Source organism: Mastomys coucha, unplaced genomic scaffold, assembly GCF_008632895.1.
Source record: "Mastomys coucha isolate ucsf_1 unplaced genomic scaffold, UCSF_Mcou_1 pScaffold22, whole genome shotgun sequence".
NCBI lineage: Eukaryota > Metazoa > Chordata > Mammalia > Rodentia > Muridae > Mastomys > Mastomys coucha.
This window is the reverse complement of record NW_022196905.1, coordinates 11,092,887-11,105,979: the sequence shown is the minus strand read 5'-3', so window position 1 is coordinate 11,105,979 and position 13,093 is coordinate 11,092,887. Positions and strand designations below refer to the sequence as shown.

Genomic DNA, 13,093 nt, shown 5'->3' with positions numbered 1-13,093 from the left:
TGCTTAAGTGGGACAGGCCCAGCGGTCCCCAGTTCTCTGTGCTTCCCAAGAAAAGGGGATTAGACAACATATAAGGTGAAATTGTCTCATGCTTTCTTCTAGGCACCTCTTGTATTTCTCTGCTCCTGGGAAGATACTTTGTATGTGGGTAGTTGTTTAAATGGACATTGTCCTGGGGAAGAAGTCCTGGAAAGGCCGATTCTGCCACTCTGATGATTTTGGATTCCCCGTCTTCATGGGGAGGATGTTTGGGCAGTTAAGGGAACGGATATGCAGGGGACTTGTCCATAAGCGCATGTAGATGTCCTCATGATTCCTTGGATTAGCAACATAAGACATGATGAATTAGCAATTACAACCATTTCACTTTTATGAGTAATAGTTCTCTCCTCAGCTCTTTATTGCTATTTAGAGGTTTTAACCTTTAGTAGCACAAGCGTACAAAAGGAGAGAGTGAGCATTTCTTTGTAAATACAAATCTACTCACTACAGATAAGGAGCCCACAACAGACCAAAGTATAGATACCGTCAAAGTCCAACTTGGTGAACCAATTGGGGTTACTTACTGGAATATAGGTGAAGGGTCACTTACAGGAGCAGAAATAACTCAATGACAGCTGCATCACCAAAGCCCAGCTTAGGTGGCAGCTTACAAAGTCTGGAAACCTGCAGCACTCTGCACAGTTTGCAGGCGGCTCAACAGACCAGAGAGTGTCTTTCCAAGGGACTCAGTTGGTCTAAGCCTCTTCCAGGGAGCTCTGCTGGTTTTGGCTTCTTCCCGGAAGCCACTCTGTTCTCAGAGTCTTTGCAGCTTGGCTCCTCTGAGATTCTTCTTTGTGTCTTGTCTGAGAGTGGCTCCCAGCAGTCACTTACTTTATTGCTCACTCTTGGGAGGGAGGGACCTAGTGAATCTGGTGTCAGGGGCTTTCTGAAACTACTTGGAGTAGTTTATAGTCTGTCTTAAAGAGCTTTCCTGACTGATGGAATGTTTAAATCTGGTAGAAAAGTGCTACACAGCATATGGTGGCATACATCTGCCACCAGAATACTCAAATGACAGAGACAAAGAGCTGCAAGTTCAAGGCCAGCCCAGACTACACAATTAGTTCCAAGCCATCTAGGACTACATAAGAAAACCTGGTCTTAGCGGGGCATAGTGGATCAGGAATATATTACTAGTATTTGGGAGGTCTGGGCAGGAGGATCATGACTTCAAGGTCATCCTTGGCTACATGGCAAGTTTGTGACCATCCTGAGCTACAGGTGGGCTTATCTCAGAAAATGAATCAGCCAGTGTTCTGGCCTGTGCCTGTAATCCTAACACTTGGGCAGTAGAGGCTAGAAGATCCAAAGTTTGAGGACAGAAAAAGAGAATGTAATGATTCCTAATGCTATTCTGCTATACTCACAGATTGGTGGCTAGCCTAATTGTCAGCAGAGAGGCTTCACCCAGCAACCCACAGCCAAACATTCTGCGGAACTCAGGGAATCCCAGGGAAGAGGGGAGAGAAGCTCAAGAACATCTTTGTTTACATAAAGAGGGTTTGATTTTTGGTTTTTCCAGACAAGGTTTCTCTGTGTAGCCCTGGCTGTCCTGGAACTCACTCTGTTGTCCAGGCTGGCCTTGAACTCAGAAATCTGCCTGCCTCTGCCTCCCAAGTGCTGGGATTAAAGGCGTGTGCCACCACTGCCTGGCTTTACATAAAGAGTTTTGAGGACAGCCTTAGCTACAGGAGAGTATGTCTCAAAAAAATAAAGAGTAAAAACCAAAATACTCCTTCAAAGTCTAATGATTTTTACTTTTCTTAAAGCAGGAGTCCTAGATACAAAAGCCCCAAACTCTACCGGATTATTCTTTTATTTCAAGCTGTAGAGACTGTAATGTAGGGATAGCTCATTTGTACAGAGCGGGGTGAAGGAGGTGGTAATGGGCTTGAGCAACAAGAGGAAGGATGGAGCTCCACACAGCCGAAATAAGTGTGTCTCCAGGAGGAACAGAAGTAAGTGTGTCTCCAGGAGGAACAGTTTCAGGGTGTGAGGCTTAGTGAGGATGTTGTAGTAATTAAAATGTTAAGATGGCTGATTCAATCATAACTTCACACTGTTGCCTAACTTGAATCTTTTTTTCTCTTTGTCTAGTTCAGGCAGACCTGTTTCAGGGCGGAGAAGTCACCAGGCAAGGTGAGGGTGGGGTCAGCTCTCTGGTTCTGCCTGCTGTGATTCTCTTCCTGTTCCCTCCCTCATCACAGGTTCCTCTTCCTGGACAGGATGGGAAGGACTTAGGGACCAGCACCTGTGCAGCTGCCCTCTCTCGGGCTGGCCTGTGTAGTCTCAGACTCTCCTGTGCTGAGCTCCCTGGAGACAGCCCTGCAGACTGTGGACCTGTCCCTCCATTGAATGTTGTTTTTGCCTGTTCCTTGTCATTTTTTTTTCATGCCACTCAGGATTCCAAGGCTTCTTTGGGGATGGGTCAAAGAAGAGTCTAGGACTATACCACTCTATAAGAAGCCTGTGTGGTCCTGCCTTTGGAGGAAGTAGAGTCCTGTTTAGCACATCCTGCTCACTCCATCTTATCAGCCACTTTAGCCTGGAGAATATTTCAAACCTGGGTCACACTCATCTCTGTGGTACTGAAGCTTCAAGAGTCTCTGAGTAACTCTTTTGGAACCCTTTCTGTTTACTTGGCTAACACTACAGGAGATAAATACCAGAATATAAAACAAAATAAAAGCCACCTAATAATAGAAAGTATTACAGATATGAATGAATCAATGTTCCCATAGGGCTGGTGGGAAGCCCTGCTGGAAAACACTGGGCAGTGTCTAGTAAGATCATCTGGTAATTCTCACTGTACATCCTCCTCTTCCTCCTCCTCCTCTTCTTTTCCTTCCTCCTCCTCCTCTTCCTCCTCCTCCTCATTATCAACATTTTCTTCCTCCACCCACTTTGCTTTCCTCCCTTCCACCATGCCAGAAGGATGACATTCAGTGTAGTTTGGCTTCTATTATTTTGATTAAAAACCATGGCCAGAATCAATTTGAGAGGAAACTGTTTATTTGCTTACACTACTATTCAACAGACAGTCCATCTCTGAGGGAAGTTGGTACGGGAACTCAGGAACCTGAGGTAAGAACTGATGGTGAGGCCTTGGAGGGGTGCTGGTTATTGACATAGCTCACCATTTCTTGCTCAGCCTGCTTTCTTATACAACCCAGGACTGTATCGTGTAGTTTTTGTTACCCCATTTTAAGCTCTGGGAGTACCACACAATCAGCCCCACCCAAATTTCCTCAGATCTGAAGATAAAAGACACATTAGCTTATCTTTGATACACTTTAGCTCAAGTGGCTGGGCTCTTCTAAGCCTCTCTTGGCTATCGAACCCTTCTTTTCACTCCCAGCTCAGCCCCCTAAATCTGCCCTCAGCTTAATTATGTTTCTAATGTCCTGTCTGCTACCGCAGGGCCAGTTGGGGAAGTGGCCAATAGCCACTCCACCTGAGATCGCACTTGGCTGATGGCTCTTTCTCCTTCTGAAGCATAGTGAAGCTTTTCTCTTCCCCTGTGTCTGCTAGCCTGCCTGCAGGAAAGCTGTAAGTCCTGCCTATTCTGCCCACCTCATTGACCACTAGCATCTTTATTGATTGATCAAGAACCAGTTGGGGAACAGAACCTTCAATGTTCACATACAGATTCTGGATCAAACAATTATAATCAGCACCACCACCACCACACAGAACAGAGGAGCCACCAGTCCAGGGATAGTAGGTGCCTCCCATAGTGGACTGGGCCCTCCCCCATCATCATTAATCAAGAAAATGCCATGTACACTTACCTATAGGCCAAGCAATTTTTCAGTTAAGATTCCCTTTTCCAAAATGACTCTAGCTTGTGTCAAGCTGGCATAAAAAACTAGCCAGCCTATTGTGTAAAAGCCATTGGTAGGTCTCATATATCCAGAAATGAACTCATGTTGGATTATAGAAGGATTTCTGGTGGCTAGATAAAAGCCAGCATTCCTCAAGAACTTGTGAAATAGGTGCCCCATCCCCAAAAGGAACCCTTTCCTTGCTCCTGCACAAGAGACTTTGTTCTTGTGGTGGTTTGTATAAGAATGGCGCCCATAGATGCCATGGACTGGCATCTATTGCTGCGGGAATCCCTTGTTCCAAGGGGTGAGTAGAGTTCTGGTCAGGTGGGCAAAAAATTCAGTGGATGACAAACAGAGTCGACAGAAGGAAGTGCTGAATCTGAGTGTATCCTCAAAAATGGCATCAGACATTTACAGTCATTACAAAAGAGAAAAGAAAAACCTGGCAGCTCAGTGGTCAGAGTACCTCTGAAGTCATCTAAAACACATTGGGTCTAAAGCAGCCACCTCTTCTGGACAAGCGCTGTACCCTGTCCCCCACCACCCCCTGGGCTGCGGACTGCATGAGACTTGGAGCTTGAATCTCTAGTCTCAAATCTCTGCTGCTGACTGATGTACACTGTCACACACAGACACACAGACACACACTCTGCTCAAGGTCCCGCCCATCCTTAGTAAAATGCCTACTATGCTAATCTTCTGGGCTAGTAAAGGTATGTCCCAGGGGGTCCCATTCTTGCTAATTCCTAGGAGTGGCTCAGCTGCCATAAGTGACTGAAAATGAGGATTCTACTTGACCTTGCCCTGGGATAAGTCTCCCATTCTGTAAGTTTCAATGCCCTACCCACAATGCCGAAAGCAATTAGTCTGGATGGGTAACATTCTTTACAAAATTCCAAGCCGGGTTTGGCTAAAATGTTGGAACATTGGTAAAGGTCAGAGAGTAATGTCCAATTTTGTCTAGCTATTAGTAAATCATATCTTGGTGGGCACCTAGCACGCAAGTTTACAAGGACATATCTGGGCTACCTCTGAGTTAGGGGATGCCAGGAATGAACTCCAAGAGACTGGCTTCCTTTGAAGATTTTTTGCCTCTGGTCTCTGGCCAAGCTTTTGGACTTGTCACAAGACTTCATTGGAGTGGGCATGGCACATAGGCTCACAGATTTAAATGCTTAGGGGTGGCAAAGGATTAGGAGGTGTGGCCTTGTCAGGGTAGGTATGGCCTTATTGGAAGAAGTGTGTCACTGGAGCTGGGCTTTGAGGTTCTTAAAGCCCATTCCTAGCCCAGAGTCTCTCTTCCTGCTGCCTGTGGATCCAGTTGTAGAACTCTCAGCTACTTCTCCAGTAACATGTCTGCCTGCATGCTACCATACTTTCTACCATGATGACAGTGAACCTGTAAGCCAGCCCCAGTAAATGCTTTCCTTTATAAGAGTTGCTGTGGTCATGGTGTCTGCTCACAGCAACTGAACACTAACACATTGACACCCACCTGTGGTTACATCTCAAAGGTGAATTCCAGTGCTTTCCAAATCCAAAGTCCCAAAATTAATGTTCTTCTAAACAAAAGCATGGTCAGACCTATCATAGCAATACCCCAGTACCTGGTACCAACTTCTGTCTTAGTTAGGTTTTTACTGCTGTGAAGAGATACCCTGACCAAGGCAACTCTTATAAGGACAACACTTAATTGGTGCTGGCTTACAGGTTCAGAGGTTCAGTTATCATCAAGGTGGGAGCATGGCAGTGTCCAGGCAGGCATGGTGCAGGAGGAGCTGAGAGTTCTACATTTTCATCTGGTGGTTGCTAGGAGTAGACTGGCTTCCAGGCAGCTAGAATGGGGGTCTGAAAGGCCACATCCACAGTGACACACCTACTCCAACAAGGCTATACTTCCTAATAGTGCCATTCCCTGGGCCAAGCATATACAAACCATCACCCATGGGGTGTCCATTTCAATGGTTTCTTTTTTAAAAATAAAGATTTATTTTATTTATATGAGTACACTGTATCTGTCTTCAGACACATACCAGAATAGGTCATCAGATCCCATTACAGATGGTTGTAAGCTACCATGTGGTTGCTGGGAATTGAACTCAGGACCTTTGGAAGAGCAGTCAGTGCTCTTAACCACTGAGCCATCTCTCCAGCCCCATTTCAGTGGTTTCTTTACACTTGATTTTTTCTTCGTTTTTGTAGTTTAGCCTGGCTAGAAACTTGCTATGTAACTCAGGCTGTCCTTCAAAGTTTGGGAATCCTCCTGCCTTAGCCTTTCAAATGATGGGATTATAGGTATGAGCTGGAGTTCCAGGCAGGTGTGACCTACTCAATATGGGTTGCTAAGAACCAGACTCAGGTCCTTTGAAAGAATTCCTGTATTAAAGTATAGACTGCTGGGCTGAGAGATGGCTCAGAGGTTGAGAGAGCTTGTTGCTCTTGTAGAGAAACAAAGTTTGGCCCTGAGGACTTGTGTTGGGACACCTACTACAGGCAATTCCTCTAGGCTCTGCCCAACAGCAACCTAGCATTGGCTTGTATAGCCACCTGCCAGGTGTGAGCCAACCTATTGATAAGAAGGACTACTTGGGCGTGCTCTCTCTCTCTCTCTCTCTCTCTCTATATATATATATATATATATATATATATATATATATATCCATCTCTGTCTCTGTCTTTCTCTCTATGTCTCTCTCTCCTCTCTCTTCCCCAAGTGTTCCCAGCCAGTCTCTTCCTCTCTCCTCTCTCTTTCAGTCCTTCTCTGTCCCCCTCCTTCCTCTGTCTCTACCCCTTTTCCAGGTTCTCTTCCCTTTCTGCCAATAAACCCTCTTCATACTAGGTCTGTCACATGGCTTGGTTATTCAGAGGGACACCTTAGCCAGGCTGCTAAGGTACTCCTTCCTATCACACTGTACTGTGTTTTATAAAACATGATACCTACAATGGCTTATAACTCCATCTCCTTGGATCTATGTTCTCTGACCTCCAAGGGCATCCATCTATACATACATGAAATTCTTAAATAAAAAAAGTTGGGAGATTTTAAAGGAATTTATTACGCTATACTATTTGGGAAATGGCACAGGTATATGTTAAGTGAAAAAGGCACAATACAAGAGCACATACTGTTGACTTTGTTGACGTGATAGACAAGAACAGGGTAAGCTCATCTCTGCTGTTAGAATGGGGGCAACTGGTTGTGGTGATGCAGTCCTGTAATTCCAGTGTTTGAGAGGCTGAGACTGAAGAACTCAGTTCAAGGTCAGCCTGGGTTGGTTAATGAACACAAGGCCAACCCAGGGATACACACCGAGAACTTGTTCAAACAAATACAAACATCAGTTAGAATAGTGAGGAGCAGAGAAGTAAGAGAGAGGTCTCAAGGCTCCTGGAACATCCTGAATTTTTACCTGGATGAATTTGTTTGTAGCTTGTATTTTGCACCTTTCCAAAGTGTCATTTAGAGACCTAGTTAAAGTTTCTATATTTTGTTACATAATCACTTGTTATAATCATTTCCGTAAGAAAGTGAGAACACATTTATAGAACAGTTTATATTCTCTCAGCTTTCCTGATGCTTTTTCATTCTGTGGTAACTTGAGCTGGCATTATTTACAAAGGGTGCATTAGTTGTGAGGGCATTATTCTGAGCCTAAAGCTGACAGAAACACTTCTGAAGTGAAGTGTGATGGTGTGGCACTTTGGATGAGAGTGGCCCTAGCTAGTGGAACTCTTTGGGAAGGATCAGAGGTGTGGCTTGGTTGGCGGAGGTGTGTCACTGGGGGTGGGCTTTGAGCTTTCAAAAGTCTCCTGTCGTTCCTCTCTGACTCTTACTTGTGGGTCAGCTCTTCCTGTTGCCATGCCTTTGCTCTGCCATTATGGAATCTAGTCCTCTGAAACAGTAAGTCCAATTAAAATTTTTTATACACTGCCTTAGTCGTGGTGTTTTGTTACTATAATAGAAAAGTAACTAAGACATACATCTAAGTAGCATAGCTCTCTGTCTTTGCTGCCTGTGCATGCAGTTTCTGCAGCTTAGTTTCTTGGGTGTCTACCAGAATTTACCAGCAGAGGGCAGGGCTGTACAGCACCTGAAAGTGGAGACTTCAGGGAACCCAGACTTTCGTTTTCCAGCTGCTTCTGTAAATGAGAAGTGACCCAACTACAGTACTTGAACCACAGGGTGTCCACCCAGGTCGGGTGACAGAGTCAAAGGGCAAAATGCTTTGAATCCCTGTGTAGGGTCCCAGCCACGTCATTACTGTCCCCATGTGAGGAATGTTGTCCTCTGCCCTGTCATCACTGTTCACTCTGATAGTCAACATAAACCGAAACCTTCTCTACTGTCCTCCTCCTCCCATGACTCAGTGACTCACGTTACTCTCACCTTCCAGTTCCTTCCTCCTAGAGTCTGCTGCCCTCTCTGCCCTGCCAGGCTCTCTTCACCACTGTCTCCTAATGCAGCCCAGAACCATGTGCCCTTCGTGAAATTACTTTTGCAAGGGCCGTCCTTGAACCCTTTTCCAGACCAGGTGTCCCTTGTAGTCTGTTAATGATTTCCCACTGTCCTTTGGATGAAGTTCAAAGCCCACTGCAGAGCCCCTAAGGCTCTGCGTAATCGAGCTGTGGGGCTGGGACCTCACCTGTCCCCACTCCATACAACAGCCTTCAAACCCTGCATGTGTTGAGGCAGGGTCTCGTGTAGCCAGTGCTAACCTTGAACTTGCTATGCAGCCATAAATGACCTTGAACTCCTGATCCTCTGACCTCTGTCTCCCAGGTGCTTTGGTAATAAGCATGTCCCACACCTAACACTCCATTCTTTTGACTATTCCCCTCGCCAGTGAGTCATCCCCAACCATAAAATTGTATCATTGCTACTTCAAAACTGTAATTTTTCTACTGTTATGAATCATAATGTAATTATTTTTGGAGATAGAGGTTTGCCAAGGAGGTTGTGACCTACAGGTTGAGAACCACTGCTCTAAGTCCATGCACACTCCCAGCTTCCCTAACAGGACTTCTCTCCTTCCATGTATAATTTAAAGCATTTTGCCCACCGCTGCCTCCTTGCTTATTTAATATGTGTCTTCTACTTGGGACTGTGCATTTTAATTAACACCGGCTGAGACTGTATCTGATTATTCATTCCTTTCTTATGCAAGTAGTACCAAGCATTTACTAGATTTGGAGTAGACGCTCTTGTTTGAACTAGCCTCTTAAATATATACCGTGACCCCATCAAGGCAAGAGACAGGGATGGTCTTTCTGTTACTTTAGCTAAAAAGAAATCAAATGAACTAAATCACTGAAGCCTGAATCTCTAACCTTCCCATTGCGTCTTCACTAGGATATGTCCATGTTTTGTGTCTTCTTAAACTTGCAGCGGATAGACTGATACAGCTCTGGCCCTGGCCGCAGGTGTTCAGGACCAGAAACCAACTCTGGCAACTGACTCAGTGTGTGACCCTGTGCAAGACACTTCATTTTTCAGCATTACCCTTTCTTACCTCTAAAATGTAAGACTAGGGCAGGCAGTGGTGGCCCACGCCTTTAATCCCAGCACTTGGGAGGCAGACACAGGCAGATTTCTGAGTTTGAGGCCAGCCTGGTCTACAGAGTAAGTTCCAGGACAGCCAGGGCTACAAAGAGAAACCCTGTCTTGAAAAACAAAAAAACAAAACAAAAATAAAATAAAATAAAATGTGAGACTAATATTACATAGCTAATACTACATACAAGATTTCAAAGATATGTGTATGCACATTTATATACACTTGTGTGTCTTTAAATACTTTAAAACTAAATCCTTAAAACTTTATGGCAGGTTCTGGGCCAATCAGGGTTATATAGAAAGATTCTGTCTCAAAACAACAACAACAACAAAATCAAAAACAGATTCCCAAATTGACAAAAGCTTTGTCCTCATATCCCCTCTGTTCTAGGTAGGCTGCATTTGGTAGCTATGGCAGTTACTGTGACCTGCCCTGGTGTAGCCGACTCCAAGCTGTGTGCTAATATCCACTCCCACAGGGTAGCACTGAAGAGTGCAGAGTAGGTAGCTCAATTGTCTTTATGATGGTTCCTTATTAGAATAAAAAGAAATCGGTGTCATTTGAAAACCTCTATGGCAGGATGAAGTGATGACTTAAAAAGAAGCCCTGGAGAGAGAAGTCAAGGGCCAGGCCTGGCCATTCAATCTGCTTATTCCTTTAGAACATACGCTGTAATGGCTTCCTATCCTGCAGTTAGTCAGTAAATGTACAGGAATGAAACTTGTTAAACATGGAAGTACAGATTTGAATGGTTTCCCTGGATAACTAATGTAAATGATTAACAGGTCACAGTTGGTTAGAACAAACTAAAACCCTTTGTTTTACTCTGTGGTGAGGCTTCTCCTCTGTCTTTGCTGTCATTCTTTAACTTCGTTAACAGCTGAGGTTATGCATTGGTGGGATCATGTTATTAGTTTACTATACACATTGGATTATGAATCTGCAGAAAAAGTGTTAGAAGTACAATAAAAGAACTATATCTTATTTCACTTATTTTAGGTTGTATGTATGAGTGTTTTCCCTGCCTATGTGTCTAACCACATGCATGTAGTCCCCATGGAGGCTAGAAGAGATAGCGGATCCCCTGGAACTGGAATTACTACGATTGGTGTGGAGTCGTCTAAGAGAGCACTTAACTACTGGACCACCTCTCCATCCCAGTTCTACTTACTTTACAGAATTCAATGAACTAGTGTCTGCATGAACAGAATGGTTTCCTCTCTAATGCCCAAGGATCCAGTGCAATGAAGCCTTCCAGTTGTAGTCCAGAAACAGCCGAGCTACTACTTTCAGTGAGCGGATGGTTGACTTTGGAGACAGTACTAATAAGGGGCAGTGAGATGGTTCAAGCCTGCAAGCCTGGTGACCTGAGTCCATCACTAGAACCTTTGTGGCTACGGGACCAGCTGCTACAAGTCATCCTCTGACCTCTGCACACATGTATACATACACTAAGTGAACAAACGCAGTAACATTTAAAAAAGAAACCAACATACTGTGATTATGTTTTTAAACATATTTTATTTCATACACTGCCATGGTTAATATTGACTATTAACTTGACAGGGTCTAGTCACCCAGAAGACAAAGCTCCGGGAATGTCTGAGAGGAAGGTTCTAGAATGAGTTGAGGCAGGAAGACCTTCTCTGAATGTAGGTGGCACTGCTTCCTGAGCTGAGGTCCTGGATGGAAACAGAATAGAGAAAAAGGTGAACCCTAGCAGTCCTGCCTTGATGCTTCCTAACTGTTCCCATTCCGTTCCTGCGGCCATGCCTTCCCCCGAAACTGCACAGAGATGACGTCTTCTCTTCTCACATTCCTCTTGCCAGGTTGCTGCGCCTAGCAGAGATCCAGGGATGGAAGTGGCTAGGATGGTGATGGAAATGAAGAAAAGATAAACAAAGATACAGATGGGGCGGGGGGTGGGAGATCAGGTTGACTGGACTCTGATGTAGAGACTGCAGGACCCTGGCAGCTCAAGGTGTTATTCTAGAGACGAACAAGGGTGTTCATCTCTATAGTAGATGAACAAAGATGATCAAGGAGTTATTTATTACACATACATAAACAAGGGCAGGGTTATTGCACAGACCTGGATGAAGGAGGCAGGTTTAGCTGATCTCAGTAGGAGCAGTCTCTCTAGGGGAGCAGTCTTCAGGCTGTAAATATACCTGGGGAAAGTAAGCTTTGGTAGACACTTCCTGCACTATTGCACGTGAACAAGAGGAAGGCGTTGTGGTCCTTTGAGTCTTACCCACCCTTGTTAGGGTTTGCTACTTTCTCACGGGTCATGAACATGTCAACAGTACACATTCACAAAAGATTTCATTCACTCAGGGCTTCCTTCCTTTCCATACCACATATTTTGTCACAGTGATGAGAAAAGCAACAGATACCTAGAGAAACAGATTCAAGGAAAGGTACTCAAATTTAGTTTCTGAAGCTATCAGGGGAAAGCACATTTAAATTACATATGATACACTAGAAAATGAGGATGTAATATATTCCACACTGACCACAGTGAGTAAAGACAGGAAAAAACATGTTAGTGAGGCAATAAAACAACGGGAATGAACACAAGTGTGGCAAAGATCTGGTCCCCTCTTCTGACCTCCAAAACAGTGCACACATACACACACACACACACACACACACGGGGGTGGGGGGAGGGAAGGGAGGAAGGGAAAGAGAGGGAGAGACAGAGAGAAAGAGAGACAGAGACAGACAGAGACAGACTTAAAAATATCTTTACACTCATTCCTTTGCTGTTGTGCTGAGCCCATCCTCCAAAACTGAAGAAGTTTATGGACCAGAAGTTATCACTGAAGTTAAACAATGGCAGGCATATACAAGGAATACTGCGGGGCTTTGATCCCTTCATGAACCTTGTGACTGATGGGTATGTGGAGATGACAACAAGTGGACAGCAGAACAACATCAGCATGGTGGTCATCCTAGGAAACAGCTTCATGTTAGAAGCCTTGGAAAGAGTCTAACCAGTGTTCAGCGGTGTGTTCGCATCCCTCCCCAAAGGCCTGTTTGATTGTGATGTAGAATCAGGTCATGTACATTTTCATGTGAAACTTTTTGCTACATAAACTTTTGTGATCTCAAAAAAAAAAATCTTTAAAAAATAGATTTTAAAAACAAAACAAAACAAATACATTATAGGGCTGGTGAACAGGCTCAGTGGTTAAGAGTACTTATTCTTGTAGAGGTCTCAGGTTCACTGTGTGTTGGGGAGAGGGGTGCACATAAAATAATAAAATAGTCAAGGCATGCTGGCACAAGCCTTCATCCCAGCACTTGGGAGACAGGCAGGCAGATCTCTGTGAGTTCAAGTCTAGCCTGATCTACATACTACATAGTAACTTCCAGGACAGCCAGAGGTATGTAGAGAGACTCTGTCTCAAACACACACACACACACACACACACACACAGGCACGCACTCATGCATGCACGCACGCATGCACACATGCACACGCTGCCGCTCAGGGCAAAGGGCCTCCGGAGCATACATGATAAGAAGGAAGAGGAGGAGGACTGCTTAGGAGTATGTGACTGGGATGTGTAAAGATAAGCAGGGCAGAGATAGCATTCGGCTTCATGTCTCTGCACTTTATGAATTCATCAAGCTGAGCATGGATGATCTGAGTTTTGTTTTGTT

General features: G+C 44.6%; 1 pseudogene; it reads left to right on the top strand.

Annotated features, from left to right (window-relative positions):
* Positions 1-12,198: 12,198 nt before the first annotated feature.
* LOC116070549 lies at positions 12,199-12,420 on the top strand (annotated as a pseudogene).
* The last annotated feature ends 673 nt before the right edge of the window (positions 12,421-13,093 follow it).